The sequence below is a fragment of the Bombina bombina genome, chromosome 1, assembly GCF_027579735.1.
Source record: "Bombina bombina isolate aBomBom1 chromosome 1, aBomBom1.pri, whole genome shotgun sequence".
NCBI lineage: Eukaryota > Metazoa > Chordata > Amphibia > Anura > Bombinatoridae > Bombina > Bombina bombina.
This window is the reverse complement of record NC_069499.1, coordinates 105276804-105299486: the sequence shown is the minus strand read 5'-3', so window position 1 is coordinate 105299486 and position 22683 is coordinate 105276804.

Genomic DNA, 22683 nt, shown 5'->3' with positions numbered 1-22683 from the left:
TTCAGTGAGAAACCTAAAGTTTGTGAAACAATTTGTGAAAAAGTGAACAATTTTTTTTATTTGATCGCATTTGGTAGTGAAATGGTTGCATGAAATATACTAAAATGGGCCTAGATCAATACTTTGGGATGTCTTCTAAAAAAAAATATATACATGTCAAGGGATATTCAGGTATTCCTGAAAGATATCAGTGTCCCAATGTAACTAGCGCTAATTTTGAAAAAAAAGTGGTTTGGAAATAGCAAAGTGCTACTTGTATTTATTTCCCTATAACTTGCAAAAAAAACAAAGAACATGTAAACATTGGGTATTTCTAAACTCAGGATAAAATTTAGAAACATTTAGCATGGGTGTTTTTTGGTGGTTGTAGATGTGTAACAGATTTTGGGGTTCAAAGTTAGAAAAAGTGTGTTTTTTTCCATTTTTTCCTCATATTTTATAATTTTTTTTATAGTAAATTATAAGATATGATGAAAATAATGGTATCTTTAGAAAGTCCATTTAATGGCGAGAAAAACGGTATATAATATGTGTGGGTACAGTAAATGAGTAAGCGGAAAATTACAGCTAAACACAAACACTGCAGAAATGTAAAAATAGCCTTGGTCCCAAATGGACAGAAAATGGAAAAGTGCTGTGGTCCTTAAGGGGTTAATCAGGAAATCGTTGTTCCTTCATTGTGTCCTAACCCTTCTTCTAAGGAGGAGCGTATGTTGCATAACCTGGACGTGGTCCGTGCCCTGAAGTTTTACTTGCAGGCGACTAAGGATTTCCGTCAATCATATTCATTATTCATTGTTTTTTCTGGAAAGCGTAGGGGTCAGAAAGCTACGGCTACCTCCCTTTCTTTTTTGGCTGAAGAGTATCATCCGTCTGGCATATGAGACTGCTGGACAGCAGCCTCCTGAAAGAATTACGGCTCATTCTACTAGGGCTGTGGCTTCCTCATGGGCATTTAAAAACAATGCTTCTGTTGAAGAGATTTGCAAGGCTACGACTTGGTCGTCTCTTCACACTTTTTCCAAATTTTACAAATTTGATACTTTTGCTTCTTCTGGGGCTGGTTTTGGGAGAAAGGTTCTTCAAGCAGTGGTGCCTTCTGTTTAGGTTCCTGTCTTGTCCCTCCCTTTCATTCGTGTCCTGTAGCTTTGGTATTGTATCCCACAAGTAAGGATGAAATCCGTGGACTCGTCATATCTTGTAGAAGAAAAGTAAATTTATGCTTACCTGATAAATTAATTTCTTCTACGATATGACAAGTCCACGGCCCACCCTGTCATTTTTAAGACAGGTTTAGATTATATTTATTTTTTATAAACTTCAGTCACCTCTGCACCTTTGGCTTTTCCTTTCTCTTCCTAACTTCGGTCGAATGACTGGAGGTGGAGGGAAGGGAGGAGCTATATATACAGCTCTGCTGTGGTGCTCTTTGCCACTTCCTGTTAGCAGGAGGATAAATCCCACAAGTAAGGATGAAATCCATGGACTCGTCGTATCGTAGAAGAAATTAATTTATCAGGTAAGCATAAATTTACTTTTTTAACAAAATAGCAACAGCTGCAGTTTATACTTTATGCATTTTTCTTAAGGTATAGCAAACACAAAGTTAGGGTAACTTAATATAACCCTAAACTGTAGTACTGACTGCTGTAGAACGACTTGACTTACTCACATGACCTTTCAGTATGACCTATTGATCATGATCAAGCACCTTAGCATATTCCATTTCATTTGTTTAAGGAGGGGACAGACAGGGCCCTAAATGTAATTGTGAATTATGGGTGTTCCCAAAGTTGCTCTGGGACATACAAAAATACGTCAGAATGTAGTTTTATTATACACAACACTTGTATTGTTATATGGCAGTTTCCAATTTATCATCTCATTTATTAAAGGGACATAAAGGCCAAAATTTTTCTTTCATGATTCAGATAAAACATACCATTTTAAATAATTTTCCAGTTTATTTTATTATCAAATTTGCTTTGTTTTCTTGTTATCCTTTCTTGAAAAGCAGGAAGGTAAGCTCAGGAGTGTGCATGTGTGTGTAGCACTAAATGGCAGGGGTTTTGCAACAATGTTATACATTAGCAAGAGCACTAGATGGCAGCACTGTTTCCTGTCACGTAGTGCTTCATATATGTGCACGCTACCTACCTAGATATCTCTTCAAAAAATAAAAACAACACAATAATAGAAGTAAAGTGGAAACTTTTTTTAAAAAACTGTATTCTCTACCTCTATCTGAATCAAGAAAGAAAACATTTGGGTTTCATGTCCCTTTAAACTCTCTAATTTCTGTCTAAAATGTTGACCCCATAATTAGGCGCTACGTTTCTTACCAATAAAAAACACAGAAACACTAATACTTGGGTTATAAAGGCTGCACCATATTTATTATAAAACCTGAAAAACAACCAAATAAATTACAACTATATAAATAATACGTCATTTTAAAAAAACAACTCCCAACAATGGTTGACCTGTAAAAGTTCAACAAATCTTATAACCCAACCCAGTAAACATATTTATGAAACCTCTCTTAAACCACCAGGAGATACCCACTTCACGATCCACCCTTCTCCAAAGGCAAGCATTCCGCCAACCCTTAACCCAGAAGTAAATAACAGGGAGGCACTACTGAAGCTTCTTCACACTTGCTGGTCCAAAGATGAAGAGACCTTCACTTCCTGTTAACCCCCTTTAAATACCCTTGGCTAAACACCTCCTTCTCACCTTTACATCACCCCCACACACACCTCACTTGGCCTGACATGGGTCAAAGGCTCCTCCTTCATATGTATTCTTTCCTAAACGTCTAAATTAAATAATGTCAAAATAAACTTATACAGATGTTGTTTGGTAACTTTGCCATATCCATAAGACCTAACAAAGCCTTACATTAACATACACATACTATATATATATATATATATATATATATATATATATATATATATATATATATATATATATATGTGTGTGCACTTATTTAACAGTATCATTTAAATGATTCAGCATCAGAAGAGCAAATAAATAACTGTTATACAGGCTTCAGACAATTGTTTTGGAAAATAAGCTTTAACAGAATACTTATATTACATAGCTGAATATATTACCTTCCAAACTTTGCAATATGACTGAAAACTCACAAAAACATTTTCAGGGGTTTGGAGTTTTTGAAAAAGTATATTTAGCATAATTCCTCATCGTACACTACAAATGATTATTGTGTTTATGTGATCCCTACGCACGTAAACATCATCTTCTTTCATTAGAAGGAAACTAGATACTTCCTGTGTGTGCAATGTCTTGAGTCATGTAAGACGCTTTAATTACAAATTAAATTATATAAAGCAGCACAATGAAAATACTGGAAAACCATATCCCATATATTTTATGCTGTTTAAATAACAAATTCATTTGAAGACAGCTCTAAGAGCTGCTGTTTACACAGTGCTTCAGTTTATTATTAGACTTTCACATGTACATCATCCGCACATGCATCTTAGGAAATAAATTGATGTTTTGTTATATTTAAATCTACATGAGTGAATTTTCTGTAAATTACTCTTACAGGAGTCAAACATGTTTGCAATATACTGTATTTTTAGATGTTGTTATTTCATGTATATACTTATAGGCCTAGATTACAAGTGGAGTGCAAAAATATTAATGCTATTGAGAGCTAACATTGCCCAAGTTAATTCAATAGTGCTCGTATTCTTGCGCTCGTATTGAAAGTAAAAAGTTTGAGACCGTGTTAACTCCCTTTCCCCATTTACTACTACTACTAGGCATATGGTTATATCTAAAGGTGTTTGTCTGAGAAGGGCTCATAGGTATATATGTGTGTGTGTGTGTGTATATTTGTATGTGTGCATTATTATTATTATTATTATCATCGGTTATTTGTAGAGAGCCAACAGATTCCGCAGCGCTATAAACAAAGGCGGAGTACAACAAAACAATTATAGGGATCAATTGGGTAGAGGGCCCTGCCAAGAGTTGCACTGTTGTAATCAGCTCTTAAGAAGGTGATCTACAAACAGCATGGCTCTTAGGCTTACATGCTAAGGGGGTTCAGGGGATAGCAAAGGAGGAGAAGAACTGGTATAAAGAAAGGTTAGTGTAGGTTGTATGCATCCCTGAACAGAGTCTTTAGGGAGCACTTGAATCTTTCAAAACTAGGGGAGAGTCTTGTGTCAGTGAGGCAGAGAGTTCCACAAGATAGAAGCCAGTCTGGAGAAGTCCTGTAAATGGGAGTGTGAGGTAACAAGAGAGGAGGAGAGTAGGAGCACATGAGCAGTGCGAAAGGGACGGGAGAGTATCTGGAGACAAGATTTGAGATATAGGGGGGAGCAGTGCAGTTGAGGGCTTTGTATGTCAGAGTGAGAATTTTGTGTTTAATCCTAGAAGCAAGTGGAAGCCAGTGAAGGGATTGGCAGAGAGGTGCAGCAGATGAAGAGCGACTTGTAAGGAAGATGAGCCTGGCAGAGGCATTAATTATGGATTGTAAAGGAGCTAGGTGGCTGGTGGGGAGACCAGAGAGGACAGAGTTGCAGTAATCGGGCGGGAAAGGATGAGAGAGTGGATTAAAATCTTTGTTGTGTCTTGTGTAAGGAAATGTCTAATTTTAGAGATGTTTTTAAGGTGGAAGCGGCAGGCTTTAGCCAAGGACTGAATGTGAGGAGTGAAGGAAAGATCTGAGTCAAATGTGACCCCGAGACATCGGGCATGTGGGGTAGGGGTAATGATGGCGTTGTCGACAGTTATAGAAAGATTGGGGGTGGAGATTTTGGAAGAAAGGGGGGAAATAAGGACCTCAGTTTTGGCGAGATTTAGGTTGAGGTAGTGAGAGGACATCCAGGAAGAGATGTAAGAAAGACAGTTAGTGACACGGGTTAGCAAGAAAGGAGATAGGTCTGGTGCAGAGAAGTAGATTTGGGTGTCGTCGGCATACAAATGATATTGGAAACCGTGGGACTTTATTAGGGAACCTAGTGATGACGTGTAGATTGAGAAGAGAAGGGGACCGAGGACAGAGCCTTGCGGTACTCCGACAGAAAGTGGTGACGGGCAGAGGAGGCCCCAGAGAAGGCTACACTAAAGGTACGGTTTGACAGGTAGGAAGAGAGCCACGAGAAAGCTGTGTCACAGATGCCGAAGGATTGGAGGGTTTGGAGCAAAAAAGGGTGGTCAACAGTATCAAAGGCTGCGGACAGATCAAGGAGGATAGGCAGAGAGAAGTGGCCTTTTGATTTTGCTGTAAGTAGGTCGTTGGTAACCTTAACAATTGCTGTCTCTGTGTAGTGATGGGGACGAAATCCAGATTGCAGTGGTTCAAGGAGGGAGTTTAATGTAAAGAATTGGGATAGGCGTGCATATACTAGTTTTTCGAGAAGCTTTGAGGCAAGAGGGAGGAGGAAAATAGGGCGGTAGTTAGATGGGGAGGTTGGATCAAGGGAAGGTTTTTTGAGGATAGGTGTGACCAGTGCATGTTTCAGAGATGAGGGAAATATACCGGTGCTGAGGAAGAGGTTGAAAATGTGTGTGAGTATAGGGGTAAGGGTAGAAGAGAGGGAGGGGAGTAGCTGTGAGGGGAAAGGGTTGAGTGGACAGGTAGTGAGGTGAGAGCGCAGTATAAGTGCCATAACTTCTTCCTCAGTAACAGGTGAGAAAGGGCTAAGTTTATGGCTATGTGGGTTGTGGTTGATTGAGAGCGTTTGAGGGGGTGAGAGAATGGAATTATGTTGAGAGCTGATTTAGTTTCTGATGGAGTCGATTTTGTTATTAAAGTGGTTGGCAAAGTCTTGAGCTGACAGAGAAGTTGTATAAGGAGGTGGGGGTGGGCGGAGAAGAGTATTGAAAGTGGAGAACAGACGTTTTGGGTTTGAGGAAAGATTAGACATAAGAGTAGAGAAGTAGTGTTGCTTGTGGAGATTAAGGGCAGAATAGTAGGAGTTCAAGATGAATTTGTAATGAAGAAAATCAGTTAAACTCCGAGATTTTCTCCAGTGCCGCTCAGCAGTACGGGAACATCTGCGTAGGTACTGTGTCAGAGGAGTATGCCAGGGCTGAGGATTAGTGTGTGATTTCCGAGCTATGGTAAGAGGGGTCAGAATGTCAAGGACAGATGTAAGGGTGGAATTATAGTGGCAGGAAAAGGAGAAGGATGAGAGGAGAGGTTTGAGGGAATTAGCTTGCTGTTGCTGATCTAATGACATAATGCTTTGGTGGAAATTTGGTGTAAGGAGTAAGAGGAGGGAGAGTTGTAGGGAGTGATGATATCTTGCAAGTAATGAGATGGTAGTCAGAAAGAGGAAAAGGGGAGTTTGTGAAGTATGAGAGAGTGCATCGATAGGTAAAGATCAGGTCAAGGGAGTGATCAGTCCATTGTGACAAACCAAAAGAGGAAGTAAGTTGCAGAAGTGGTTTTGCAGAGGAGGCAGTGGGATTGTCAAGAGGAATGTTGAAGTCGCCAAGAATGAGGGCAGGGGTGTCTGAGGAAAGGAAATAAAGTAGCCAGACAGTCAAGTGATCTAGAAATTGATTTGAGGGGCCAGGGGGTCGGTATATGACTGCAACACGTATAGAGAGGGGAGAGAATAAGCAAATCATGTGGGTTTCAAATGAGGAAAATGTGGGTTTCGAATGAGGAAAATATATATATATATATGTGTGTGTGTGTATATTGTGTGTGTCTATATTTGCATGTGAGTATGTATATATGTGTGCACATACATTTGTACAAATATAAGCACATATAAACATCCACTGAAAGTGAAGGGCATGCTAAACATTCTCTAGTTATTCAGTTTTACCATGGACTTTTAATACCACATTGAGCAGTAATCCCTGTGCTATAATTAGCACTCCACTTCTAGTCTAGGCCATAATTGGTTAGACAAAATGTGCCATCTTTTCTTATTAGTAAAGTACAAAACACATGTATGTATATTTCTAAATGTTTCATACAAAAGTTTTTAACTATTTGATAATATAGAAAAATATATATAATTGAGTCCATTTTCTAATGTAAAATGAACACATTTACAGGAATATTCAGAGGTTGCATTCCTTGAGTGCCTAGATTTTCACAGTTAACATTAATATATATATATATATATATATATATATATATATATATATATATATATATATATACAGTGGGGCAAAAAAAGTATTTAGTCAGCCACCAATTGTGCAAGTTCTCCCACTTAAGAAGATGAGGAAGGCCTGTAATTTTAATCATAGGTATAGCTCAACTATGAGAGACAAAATGTGGAAACAAATCCAGACAATCACATTGTCTGATTTGGAAAGAATTTATTTGCATATTATGGTGGAAAATAAGTAGTTGGTCACCTACAAACAAGCAAGATTTCTGGCTCTCACAGACCTGTATCTTCTTCTTTAAGAGGCTCCTCTGTCCTCCACTCATTACCTGTATTAATGGCACCTGTTTGAACTTGTTATCAGTATAAAACACACCTGTCCACAACCTCAAACAGTCACACTCCAAACTCCACTATGGTGAAGACCAAAGAGCTGTCGAAGGACACCAGAAACAAAATTGTAGACCTGCACCACACTGGGAAGACTGAATCTGCAATAGGCAAGCAGCTTGGTGTGAAGAAATCAACTGTGGGAGCAATAATTAGAAAATGGAAGACATACAACAAGACCACTGATAATCTCCCTCGATCTGGGGCTCCACGCAAGATCTCACCCCGTGGGGTCAAAATGATCACAAGAATGGTGAGCAAACATCCCAAAACCACACGGGGGGACCTAGTAAATGACCTGCAGAGAGCTGGGACCAACATAACAAAGGCTACCATCAGTAACACACTACGCCGCCAGGGACTCAGATCCTGCAGTGCCAGATGTGTCCCCCTGCTTAAGCCAGTACATGTCCGGGCCGCTCCATCTTCATCCCGGTGACGCTCCATCTTCATTCATTGCAGGTCCATCTTCTTCCTGGCCATGGTCTATCTTCTATCTTCATCCTGGTGGTGGCGGCGATGCGGAGGTCCTCTTCATGCGGTCTCCAGCTGCACACTGAATATTGAATGCAAGGTACCCTTTTTATATAGGAGTACCCTTGCATTAATATTGGCTGATTTGAATTTGAAAATTCTAATCAGCCAATAGGATGAAAGGTACAAGCTTTCATCCTATTGGCTGATTTGAAGATGTTTTTTCCACTTTTTTTTCTACATTGATTTTTTTAAGGGGGAACACATGCACACGCAAGTAAAAACCACGCTAGAGATGTTTGCGCTTCTCTGACTACCACTAGGTGTCGGCGATGTTAGGGAGGGCAAGCGAATCCTGAGAAGCGCAAAAAAAAACATTTTGCTTGTAAAATATTTAGATTTGATGCGCGACTTGAAATCTCACCCTAAAACTTTACACTTATTTTGTCAATATTTAAACAGCTAATGAAACTTTAACAAATACATCTACATGTTATTCTCAGACTAATCTTTTCTTCATTTTATATAGCATTGATTTAGTGTTTTAATGTCTCTTTAAATTTTTGGCCTGTGAGCATATTTCAGGATGGCTTCTGATGACTAGTCTGGTGCTGTAGGGGATCAACATTTTCCAACAATCCAGCATAATTCCCTCTGTAAGAGCCTCTGTCCCTGGGCACTTCCTTATAGCTTGGGATTTCATTATTGACAGCAGTCTGAGGCGATACTGGAAATAAGAGAAGACATTTCCTTTCCTCATTCACTAAGGCCTAGATTTAGAGTTTTGTCGGTAACGACCCGCGTAGCTAATGCTGGCTTTTTTCTGGCCGCACCTTTTAAATACCTCTGGTATTGAGAGTTCACAGAATGGCTGCGTTAGGCTCCAAAAAAGGAGCGTAGAGCATATTTAACGCCACTGCAACTCTCGATACCAGAGTTGCTTACGGACGCGGCCAGCTTCAAAAACGTGCTTGTGCACGATTCCCCCATAGAAAACAATGGGGCTGTTTGAGCTGAAAACACCTGCAAAAAAGCCGCGTTCAGCTCCTAACGCAGCCCCATTGTTTCCTATGGGGAAACACTTCCTACGTCTGCACCTAACACTCTAACATGTACCCCGAGTCTAAACACCCCTAACCTTACACTTATTAACCCCTATTCTGCCGCCCCCGCTATCGTTGACCCCTGCATATTATTATTAACCCCTAATCTGCCGCTCCGTAAACCGCCGCTACTTACATTATCCCTATGTACCCCTAATCTGCTGCCCCTAACACCGCCGACCCCTATATTATATTTATTAAACCCTAATCTGCCCCCCACAACGTCGCCTCCACCTGCCTACACTTATTAACCCCTAATCTGCCGGGCGGACCGCACCGCTATTATAATAAAGTTATTAACCCCTAATCCGCCTCACTAACCCTATAATAAATAGTATTAACCCTTAATCTGCCCTCCCTAACATCGCCGACACCTAACTTCAAACATTAACCCCTAATCTGCAGACTGGAGCTCACCGCTATTCTAATAAATGTATTAACCCCTAAAGCTAAGTCTAACCCTAACACTAACACCCCCCTAAATTAAATATAATTTAAATCTAACGAAATTAATTAACTCTTATTAAATAAATTATTCCTATTTAAATCTAAATACTTACCTGTAAAATAAATCCTAATATAGCTACAATATAAATTATATTTATATTATAGCTATTTTAGGATTTATATTTATTTTACAGGTAACTTTGTATTTATTTTAGTCAGGTACAATAGCTATTAAATAGTTAAGAACTATTTAATAGCTAAAATAGTTAAAATAATTACAAAATTACCTGTAAAATAAATCCTAACCTAAGTTACAATTAAACCTAACACTACACTATCAATAAATAAATTAAATAAACTACCTACAATTATCTACAATTAAACCTAACACTACACTATCAATAAATTAATTAAATACAATATCTACAAATAACTACAATGAAATAAACTAACTAAAGTACAAAAAATAAAAAAGAACTAAGTTACAAAAAATAAAAAAATATTTACAAACATCAGAAAAATATTACAACAATTTTAAACTAATTACACCTACTCTAAACCCCCTAATAAAATAACAAAGACCCCCAAAATAAAAAAATGCCCTACCCTATTCTAAATTACTAAAGTTCAAAGCTCTTTTACCTTACCAGCCCTGAACAGGGCCCTTTGCGGGGCATGCCCCAAAGAATTCAGCTCTTTTGCCTGTAAAAAAAACACATACAATACCCCCCCCCAACATTACAACCCACCACCCACATACCCCTAATCTAACCCAAACCCCCCTTAAATAAACCTAACACTAAGCCCCTGAAGATCTTCCTACCTTATCTTCACCATACCAGGTTCACCGATCGATCCAGAAGAGCTCCTCCGATGTCTTGATCCAAGCCCAAGCGGGGGGCTGAAGATGTCCATGATCCGGCTGAAGTCTTCATCCAAGCGGGAGCTGAAGAGGTCCATGATCTGGCTGAAGTCTTCTATCAACGGCATCTTCAATCTTCTTTCTTCCGGATCCATCTTGCAGACCTCCGACATGGAACATCCTGCTGGCCCGACGGACTACCGACGAATGAAGGCTCCTTTAAGGGACGTCATCCAAGATGGCGTCCCTCGAATTCCGATTGGCTGATAGGATTCTATCAGCCAATCGGAATTAAGGTAGGAATATTCTGATTGGCTGACGAATTAAAGGAGCCTTCATTCGTCGGTAGTCCGTCGGGCCAGCAGGATGTTCCGCGTCGGAGGTCTGCAAGATGGATCCGGAAGAAAGAAGATTGAAGATGCCGTTGATAGAAGACTTCAGCGGGATCATGGACCTCTTCAGCTCCCGCTTGGATGAAGACTTCAGCCGGATCATGGACATCTTCAGCCCCCCGCTTGGGCTTGGATCAAGACATCGGAGGAGCTCTTCTGGATCGATCTGTGAACCTGGTATGGTGAAGATAAGGTAGGAAGATCTTCAGGGGCTTAGTGTTAGGTTTATTTAAGGGGGGTTTGGGTTAGATTAGGGGTATGTGGGTGGTGGGTTGTAATGTTGGGGGGGGGCATTGTATGTGTTTTTTTTACAGGCAAAAGAGCTGAATTCTTTGGGGCATGCCCCGCAAAGGGCCTTGTTCAGGGCTGGTAAGGTAAAAGAGCTTTGAACTTTAGTAATTTAGAATAGGGTAGGGCATTTTTTTATTTTGGGGGTCTTTGTTATTTTATTAGGGGGCTTAGAGTAGGTGTAATTAGTTTAAAATTGTTGTAATATTTTTCTGATGTTTGTAAATATTTTTTTATTTTTTGTAACTTAGTTCTTTTTTATTTTTTGTACTTTAGTTAGTTTATTTCATTGTAGTTATTTGTAGATATTGTATTTAATTAATTTATTGATAGTGTAGTGTTAGGTTTAATTGTAGATAATTGTAGGTAGTTTATTTAATTTATTTATTGATAGTGTAGTGTTAGGTTTAATTGTAACTTAGGTTAGGATTTATTTTACAGGTAATTTTGTAATTATTTTAACTATTTTAGCTATTAAATAGTTCTTAACTATTTAATAGCTATTGTACCTGGTTAAAATAAATACAAAGTTACCTGTAAAATAAATATAAATCCTAAAATAGCTATAATATAAATATAATTTATATTGTAGCTATATTAGGATTTATTTTACAGGTAAGTATTTATATTTAAATAGGAATAATTTATTTAATAAGAGTTAATTAATTTCGTTAGATTTAAATTATATTTAATTTAGGGGGGTGTTAGTGTTAGGGTTGGACTTAGCTTTAGGGGTTAATACATTTATTAGAATAGCGGTGAGCTCCAGTCGGCAGATTAGGGGTTAATGTTTGAAGTTAGGCGTCGGCGATGTTAGGGAGGGCAGATTAGGGGTTAATACTATTTATTATAGGGTTAGTGAGGCGGATTAGGGGTTAATAACTTTATTATAATAGCTGTGCGGTCCGCTCGGCAGATTAGGGGTTAATAAGTGTAGGCAGGTGGAGGCGATGTTGAGGGGGGCAGATTAGGGATTAATAAATATAATATAGGGGTCGGCGGTGTTAGGGGCAGCAGATTAGGGGTACATAAGTATAACGTAGGTGGCAGTCGGCAGATTAGGGGTTAAAAAAATTTAATCGAGTGGCGGCGATGTGGGGGGACCTCGGTTTAGGGGTACATAGGTAGTTTATGGGTGTTAGTGTACTTTAGAGCACAGTAGTTAAGAGCTTTATGAACCGGCGTTAGCCCAGAAAGCTCTTAACTACTGACTTTTTTCTGCGGCTGGAGTTTTGTCGTTAGATTTCTAACGCTCACTTCAGACACGACTCTAAATACCGGAGTTAGAAAGATCCCATTGAAAAGATAGGATACGCAATTGACTTAAGGGGATCTGCGGTATGGAAAAGTCGCGGCTGAAAAGTGAGCGTTAGACCCTTTCCTGACTGACTCCAAATTCCGGCGGTAGCCTAAAACCAGCGTTAGGAGCCTCTAACGCTGGTTTTCACGGCTACCGCCAAACTCTAAATCTAGCCGTAAGTAACCACCACTAAGTAACCATGTTGATTTGACTTTTTAGAGTTTGAATTCTCATTTGAATATATTTCTTTATTTAAACTACTGAATGCAAATTATAGAGTTTCTAATTATTTAGCTATTCACAATTACAAATAATTATCTTGTTAATAAATAAAAAAATATTGATAATGAGTAGGCTGAGAATGTAGCAGGTTTTACTTGGTATTAATTATGGAATTACATTTAGCTGGATTTAAACATAATTATCCTTGTCAGATAATATGTAATCACCTACAGAGTATACCAATTAAGATCTGCATGAACAGCGGCTAATTAAAACAAAGTACCTCAACATTATTCAACCCAATCTATATAATAGAAAAAGAAGATGGTTTGGTTTTATGTTCAAATATTACTGAATGAAATGACTGGAGTTGTATATTTATTTAAAGGCATAGTCCATATCAGCAACTAAGCAATGCATTGCAAATGATCTGCATGACATTTATTTTTATAAATATAATTCTCTAACAAAATTCTTAAAAATGTTTTTGGTTCAAAATGGTCTAGGTCTTGTCTATGGCCACTTGGGGCAAAATATGAGATTTTCTACTGATTTAAAGGGACATGACATGAAACCCAAAATTTTTCTTTCATGATTCAGAAAGAGCATGCAATTATAAACAACTTTTTAATTTATTTCTATTACCAAATTTTCTTTGCTCTCTTGGTATCTTTTGTTGAAAAGCAGGGACGTAAGATCTGGAACTTGCACTTGTCTTGATCAATATTTGGCAGCAGTTTTGCAAGAGTTTTATCCATTTGCAAGATCACTAGATAGCAGCACTATTTCCTGCCATCCAGTACTCAAGGCACCTGCCGAGGTATCTTTTCAACAAAGAACAGAATGGGAACAAAGCAAACTGGATAATAGAAGTAAATTAGATTTATTTATTTTTTAAATAGTATGCTCTGCCTGAATAGCAAAATAAAAGCTTTGGGTTTTATAAAGAGAAGTTTATAAAATGTGTTTTAAAAAAAACATGAGCATCCCAAAACGATGGCAATGTTGCCCAACTCTGGAGGATAATGGTCAATCAAGGTGTGTATGGAGGAGTCGGAGGACCACCAGATCAAGACCCTGTCATGGCAAGCCCAATGTCCAGACATGAACCCCATTAAAACTTCTGGAATGTGATCAAGAGGAAGATACATTTTGAATTTTTGTTCTAGCCGTGGTATAAAGTCATGCAACAGCAATGTGAAAGAATGGTGGACAGCAAGCTCACCAGGGTTATTCTGCCAAATATTTATTTCTGAACTCTTGCTAAGATAGAACATTAGTACTGTGTACATGCACACTCACAAAAGAGGCCTCGCTTCTAGCCAAGGCCAACTGTTAATGCGATGTACAGTATATGTAGTATCAATGTGTACCGTCACTCCTTGTGTCCCTCATAGAGCCGACAGGATGTCACCGGTAATCAGCTCAGATTAACCACGTTCCAATGCTGCTCCCGGTTATTGCCTCAAGGTAGGTTATTGCCTTACCTACCTTGTTCCTAGCTGCTGAGCCCTAAAGCATACTTACCTGATACCTGTGTATGCTCACCTTGCTCCTGAGGCCAAAACATAATTACCTGAAACCTGTGTATACTCACCTTGCTCCTGAGACCAAAGCATACTTACCTGATACTTGTGTATGCTCACCTTGGTCCTGAGACCAAAGCATACTTACTTGATACTTGTGTATGCTCACCTTGTTCCAGAGATCAAGCATACTTACCTTGCACCGGCGTATGCTCACCTGGAACCTAAAAGCCAAGCTGACTAACCTGATACCTTTGTATGTACCTTGTTCCTGGGTATCCTGTGTCTGCTGAGAAACCTGTGTCTACCATACCAGTGACAGCCTTCTTCAAACCAGCTGTGCCTACTGTACCTATCTGGTATCCCGTGACAGTCTGGCCAACAGTACAGGCTGGGTATCCTGTGCGTGCTGAGAAGCATGTGTCTACCAGTAACAGCCTTCTTCAAGCCAGCTGTGCCCACTGTACCTATCTGGTATACCGTGATAATTTCACTAACAGTACCCACTGGGTATCCTGTGCATGCTAAGAAACCTGTGTCTACCTTACCAGTGACAGCCTTCTTCAAACCAGCTGCACCTATCTGGTAACCTGTGATAGTCTCACCAACAGTACCCACTGGGTACTCTGTGCCTGCTGAGAAACCTGTGTCTGCTGTACCTACCAGGTATTGTGTGACAACCTCACCCTTTACTGTTCAATTCAAGCAATAGTGTATATTGGGCTTAGTTACTGCAAACTACTTTAAGTATTCTTAACCTTGTATTCTGAACCTTTGCATTGGGCCTACGTTCAAACTTGCTGTTTCTGTGATATTTAATCTGAACTACCAATTGTTCTTTTGCTTATCAATCAGTAAAGCTTTTAAAAAGACTTTCATTGTTCTGTGTATCTGTTCCTGCATTCTAAATTCCACAAACCCCAACGCCCTCACAATAGTTAGCTGAGTGACTGTTGTGTAATGGGGAGGGTAACCTTGCATTTGTGGTTGTTAAAGTCAAGCTTAGTTGTTGTTGGGATGGTCCAATAATTTTCAATTAAATGGGGTTTGAAGGGTTTTGCTATTGAGTTAAATTTAGTATTTGGAAGGTTAACGCTCACAGTGTCAGGGGGTAATACAGTTGGGGTTTATTTTAGTGGGATGTTTTCATACAGGTTAGCATTCAATGTGTAGTCGTGATAAGGGTAAACAGTGAATAGGTAAAGGTTAAAGCAAATATTGGTTTTGTGTATCCAGTTAGGGTTAATCAGCGGAGGTCACTGGGTTAATAAGCAGTAAGTGGTCACCAAATGTTTAGGAATGGAAATGGCTTCTATATGATATAGGTGGTGGTGTGTACTTCAGTAGGGGTTAGACATCATTTGGTGTAACACAAACAGTAACAAATACTTCATTGTCCCTAAAAACGAAGAATGTTATAAGATTACAACAATGTTGGAAAATCTCTGCTTTTGCAGCTTGATTGCAATCTATCTTTGATGCATGAACCCCTGTGAATAATGTTTTACATAAATAAAGATCCATGTGCAAATTCTGCAAGCAACTCAACAAGTAGACCAATCACAAATGAATGCTGGTAATTTATAAAAACTCTAAAAAAAAGTGTAGGAAATTAGTTTCATTTCATTGCTTTTACAGTTCTGAGCAAATACATTTTTATATTTTTGGTTATTCTAAATTTAAAAAAATATTGCAGAAGAACATTCATTTTAAACTATTTAGAATAATTTGCTTTAAATGTTACACCTTAGTTTCAAGGAAATTCTATATTTAGAAATAATGATTTTATGTTAACAGCTCAATTTCTTTGCAAGTCGAACATTTTGCCATTTCCGTGATTTCAGGTTATGTATTTTCCTTGGGCCTCTTAACTAGACAGGTAATTGTTATAAAATGTGTGCTACATTACAATTAAAGCGCAATTAATAGCGCAAGATTTGTTATTCTTTGCGAGACCTTGAACAAAGAAAATACCTCAAACTGGTATTACAAGTGGATAGTGCAGGATCCGCTAATAGTGCTCATATAACAAATGGTGAGTTAACCACTCAAAATTATTTAATAACACTATCTAATACAAATGATTAAAAAAAAGTGGCAATAAAAAGTGATAAGGGGACAAGGTGGCACAAAGATAGTGAGCTCCCGGTTATCGCTCCTCAAAAGCTAAAAAATACGGCACCTCCGCTGCTCCCACGCACCAGCGTTGTCGATATACTGACCAGTGCCACTCAAACAACAGCCTTACCCCCAAAGTCGCAGAAGAAAAATACCAGCGCACGGGCGCCATCTTGGATTCAGCCGCTCCACCGCGTGGTGCAAGAAAATCGTCAGCCACACGACAAGAGGCCTAATAAACTCCTCACTGCACACACGAAATCTCCTAAGCCTGAACTGAGAGGACCCTGGAGGATACAACGGACACCTCACAGAAAGTAAATGGCCGTGAACATGTCAGGATAAGGGTAACATCTGCCCAGGCAGGGCTGTCTCATAAGCTGCATACACCTCAGCAGCAACCAGCATAAGTTACACACAACTCATACGCCTTCAAACTAACACTAAAGGCCCTGAATGACTGACTTTTACTGACCCACAACTTCTATTACACAGCTGCATTATCTTTTACAGAAGAGTCTCCTGTCACTGCAAAACTCGCTACTAAATGACACCACATAGAGGTTAAAACTGCTTGCAATATCCTCTATAGAACATTGTTTAAACACACTACTATCAAGAAGTCTGTCACTAAGCGACATATAGTGCTACAACAAAACCTATTGTGCCTGAACAGACGACCCTGCACCCAACAGCGTCTTTGGATACAGAGCATGCAGTTCTTTTCCTAAGGCCTAGTGCTTTTGCAGAGCCCACTACACTTCTACCAGCATAGAGAAGGGACTCCTCTCACACTAACGGTTTGGTGCACCAGTAATTGCAATAACAACCTGTAGAGAACTTTATTTTCTTATGAAGGTTGACAAATACTTCTATCTATTACAGTAGAGGGGAAGATGAGTTCTAAAAATAAACAAGCCAACAAGAAACAACATCACTTAGCAGAGATCCATGCAGAACCCACCTCTTCATCTAAAAAAGGATCACAGAACATGGCTGACCCTGCTATGCTCATAAAAACAATTTTCCTCCCAAAAATGGAATCCCTTCAAGCAGGTGTAGACACCCTTACATTCTACCAGATTAACCCAGGTGGAGCAAATAATTTCAGATGAGAAGGACAGGCAAATCTCTAACACCAACTCCATAAGCCACATATTGAAACAGAATCAGCTCCTACAGGAAAAAGTGTATGACCTGGAGAACAGAAGCAGATGCAATAACATCAGAGTGGTGGGAGTCCCTGAATCCATTAAACCGAAGGACCTGCTTGAATTTACAGCCCCAACCTTATCCAGGCTCCTTGGCATGAACCCAAATAATCTTCCTCTAGACACAGAATGGGACCTGATTGTGGCATCACAACAACTCAGAACAGACCCAGACAGGTTATATTTGAATGCCTGAACTACCAAGAGAAGCTAGCCCTGCTAAGAGCGTATAGAGCAAGAAAAACAGACCTTCTTTATGAGGACCACAAGCTATTAAACTTTCAGGACTTTTCCTCCAAGGTCAAGAAAATGAGAAAGGAGTTTGCTCCCTACTGCACCAAGCTCTACGAACAGGGCAGACAAGGGGCACTCCGCTTTCCAGCAAAACTTTGACTGCAAACCCACTCAGGACCAAAATTCTTTTGCAACCCAAAAAAACTCCAAACCTACTTGGATACTGAACACAAAGCAGAAAAGAGCTAACATTAACTCCAAACTGTTGAAACTCTTACAGTTAACTTGAAAATGGATTTCTATACCATAATTGCACCAAACCAGCTAATTGTGTTACAGCAGATAGCAGCACCAAAGGAAAGGCCTCTGATGTCAATTGACGGAGGGGTCTTAACTAAGGATATCTTTTAATTAAAAAGAGACACTGCCCCACAGGTTGGCACTATTAGTTATTTGTTTTGACCAAATAGGCCCTGTTGGCCTAAGAAATAAGCAACGCCTAGATTTAGAGTTTGGCGTTAGCTGTCAAAACCAGCGTTAGGGGCTCCTAACGCTGGTTTTGGCCGCCCGCTGGTATTTAGAGTCAGTCAGGAAAGGGTCTAACGCTCACTTTGCAGCCGCGACTTTTCCATACCGCAGATCCCCCTACGCCAATTGCGCATCCTATCTTTTCAATGGGATCTTTCTAACGCCGGTATTTAGAGTCTTGGCTGAAGTGAGCGTTAGAAATCTAATGACAAGACTCCAGCCGCAGAGAAAAGCCAGGAGTTAAGAGCTTTCTGGGCTAACACCGGTTCATAAAGCTCTTAACTACTGTGCTCTAAAGTACACTAACACCCATAAACTACCTATGTACCCCTAAACCGAGGTCCCCCCACATCGCCGCCACTATAATAAAAAATTTTAACCCCTAATCTGCCGACCGCACACTGCCGCAACCTACGTTATCCCTATGTACCCCTAATCTGCTGCCCCTAACACCGCCGACCCCTATATTATATTTATTAACCCCTAATCTGCCGCCCCCAACGTCGCCGCCACCTACCTACACTTATTAACCCCTTATCTGCCGACCGGACCTCACCGCTACTATAATAAAGTTATTAACCCCTAATCCGCCTCACTCCCGCCTCAATAACCCTATAATAAATAGTATTAACCCCTAATCTGCCCTCCCTAACATCGCCGACACCTAACTTCAAGTATTAACTCCTAAGCCCGCTTGGATCAAGACTTCAGCCCGATGATGGACCTCTTCAGCGCCCGCTTGGATCAAGACTTCAGCCGGATGATGGACCTCTTCAGCCCAATGAAGGACTTCTTCAGCCCCCACTTGGGCTTGGATGAAGACTTCAGAGGCTCTTCTGGACGGATCGGTGATAAACGGCGTGGTGAAGATAAGGTAGGGAGATCTTGAGGGGCTTAGTGTTAGGTTTATTTAAGGGGGGGTTGGGTTAGATTAAGGGTATGTGGGTGGTGGGTTGTAATGTTGGGGGGGTATTGTATGTTTTTTTTTACAGGCAAAAGAGCTGAATTCTTTGGGGCATGCCCCGCATTTTTTTATTTTGGGGGGCTTTGTTATTTTATTAGGGGGCTTAGAGTAGGTGTAATTAGCTTAAAATTGTTGTAATCTTTTTCTGTTTGTAAATTATTTTTATTATTTTTTTGTAACTTAGTTCTTTTTTTATTTTTTGTACTTTAGTTAGTTTATTTAATTGTATTTATTTGTAGGTATTTTATTTAATTAATTTATTGATAGTGTAGTGTTAGGTTTAATTGTAGATAATTGTAGGTATTTTATTTAATTAATTTATTGATAGTGTAGTGTTAGGTTTAATTGTAACTTAGGTTAGGATTTATTTTACAGGTAATTTTGTAATTATTTTAACTAGGTAGCTATTAAATAGTTATTAACTATTTAATAGCTATTGTACCTGGTTAAAATAATTACAAAGTTGCCTGTAAAATAAATATTAATCCTAAAATAGCTACAATATAATTATTATTTATATTGTAGCTATATTAGGGTTTATTTTACAGGTAAGTATTTAGCTTTAATTAGGATTAATGTATTTAATAAGAGTTAATTTATTTCGTTAAATAAAAATTATATTTAACTTAGGGGGGTGTTAGGGTTAGACTTAGCTTTAGGGGTTAATACATTTAATAGAGTATCGGTGAGGTCCGGTCGGCAGATTAGGGGTTAATACTTGAAGTTAGGTGTTGGTGATGTTAGGGAGGGCAGATTAGGGGTTAATACTATTTATTATAGGGTTAGTGAGGCGGATTAGGGGTTAATAACTTTATTATAGTAGCGGTGAAGTCCGGTCGGCAGATTAGGGGTTAATAATTGTAGGTAGGTGGCGGCGACGTTGGGGGTGGCAGATTAGGGGTTAATAAATATAATATAGGGGTCGGCGGTGTTAGGGGCAGCAGATTAGGGGTACATAGGGATAACGTAGGTGGCGGCGGTGTACGGAGCGGCAGATTAGGGGTTAAAAAAAATATGCAGGGGTCAGCGATAGCGGGGGCGGCAGATTAGGGGTTAATAAGTGTAAGGTTAGGGGTGTTTAGACTCAGGGTTCATGTTAGGGTGTTAGGTGCAGACGTAGGAAGTGTTTCCCCATAGGAAACAATGGGGCTGCGTTAGGAGCTGAACGCTGCTTTTTTGCAGGTGTTAGGTTTTTTTTCAGCTCAAACGGCCCCATTGTTTCCTATGGGGGAATCGTGCACGAGCACGTTTTTGAAGCTGGCCGCGTCCGTAAGCACCGCTGGTATTGAGAGTTGCAGTGGCGGTAAATTATGCTATACGCTCCCTTTTTGGAGCCTAACGCAGCCCTTCTGTGAACTCTAAATACCAGCGGTATTTAAAAGGTGCGGGAGAAAAAAAGCACGCGTAGCTAACGGAAAAAGCTTTCATTCTATTGGCTGATTTGAATTTTGATCATTTTGATAGTGCTCCACTTGTAATATTGCCCTAAATTTACATTAAAGCCGTAATTACCAAACAAATTAAAATGCATAGAAATTCTGAAATGAAACTCACCCATAATAATCTAGATTACGAGTGGAACTCACACAGTTATGTGCAAGGGAAAAGGAGTTTATCATGGGTGATTGCGCACGTTGGATTTTTAACTCGTATTACAAGTTGAAAGTAAACGCAATCGACTGACCGCAATTGAAGTTAATGAAACAAAAAGTATTTAATAATATCCAAAGACGGCTAAAATGATGTAAACTACCCAAACCGCTACTGTGCAAATAGGGGTAAGAAAAAAGTACATAAGATTATATAACGAATAGCCCTTTAAAATAGGTCAAACATAGCGTGTCACATAACAATATTTAATTACACATAAATATAAATATAAAAGACATAAATATAGATACAGCCTATTAAGTATTACCTGTAAGAAGCCAGCACTAATAGCTCTTCGGCATCCAGAGACGATTAAATTCAGTGGATGCCAATACCTGCAAAACAAAAAACAAACAAGAACTAAAACACTAATAAACAAATATCAAAATAACAAAACTAAGGTTAAAGCACATACCTGATAGTCCAATAGACAGCCTACACATCAGGTTAGTGCGTCATCAGTGAGGTCATCAGTGAGGTATCTGTTTCACAAAGCAAAAAAGTGTCACAAAACACATCAAAAATACATTATTAACTACTATATATATAAAATACTTAGAAGAGATCCGCACCAATACAATGAAATAAACAAGGTCAATACAAACAAGTAATGTGAGTGCCCGAGACAGAGGTACACTCCTGCCACAGTACCACAAAAAATATCATAAATATAGGTTAATGTCTCCGCACTCCAATCAAAAGAATTGAAAAATCAAATAAACCAAATGACACAAAATCGCAGAAACAAGGTAAATTAATATATTTAACAAATATGAAAAGCAAATACACAGAATCCTAAATTAAAGGACATAATCAAAACAAAATGCATGTAGAACAAACATAAAACATAAAGCATACTGGGCGTCCCCAGTTTTGAAAAAGTTCAGAGCCAGTCCAGACTGTAATAAATGTATGTGCTTATAAGCAAGACAAAGGGTTAAAGCAAAATGAGATGCAAGCGATAGTAAGAAGCAGTTCATGCAAGTGTCACAGTTAATGGCAATTTTTAAGGAAATGCAGCAATTTATGCAGTGTAATTCATGCCCATGACAACGTGCTAAACAGTAGGAAAAAGCAGGGGTAATGCCAATTTGTTACTAGACAGTTCCTGTTAAGTATCAACTTCTTGATCCGAGTAAATAGATGTGATTCTCAATTTGTAGTTTATGTTATCAAATGTCCGTGTGGTCTAGCCTATGTTGGCGAGACCACCAAAGCCATTGAAGAGAGGATAAAACAACATAAAACAGCGATAGGAAAATTGGATCCCTCAGCCCCCGTAGCCCATCATTTCACACTATTGGGACACAACAAAAGTCAGTTTAAATTCCAGGTTATAGATGGTGTGGGTCCTTTGAGGAGGAGTGGGAACAGACAAAAAATGTTATTTGAGAAGGAAGCTTTATGGATTCAGAAATTAGACTCCATGACTCCTTATGGTTTGAATAAATTGCTGCATTTCCTTAAAAATTGCCATTAACTGTGACACTTGCATGAACTGCTTCTTACTATCGCTTGCATCTCATTTTGCTTTAACCCTTTGTCTTGCTTATAAGCACATACATTTATTACAGTCTGGACTGGCTCTGAACTTTTTCATTTTGCTTTAACCCTTTGCCTTGCTTATAAGCACATACATTTATTACAGTCTGGACTGGCTCTGAACTTTTTCTAAACTGGGGACGCCCAGTATGCTTTATGTTTTATGATTGTTCTACATGCATTTTGTTTTGATTATGTCCTTTAATTTAGGATTCTGTGTATTTGCTTTTCATATTTGTTCAATATATTAATTTACCTTGTTTCTACAGTTTCGTGTCATTTGGTTTATTTGACTTTTTAATTCTTTTGATTTG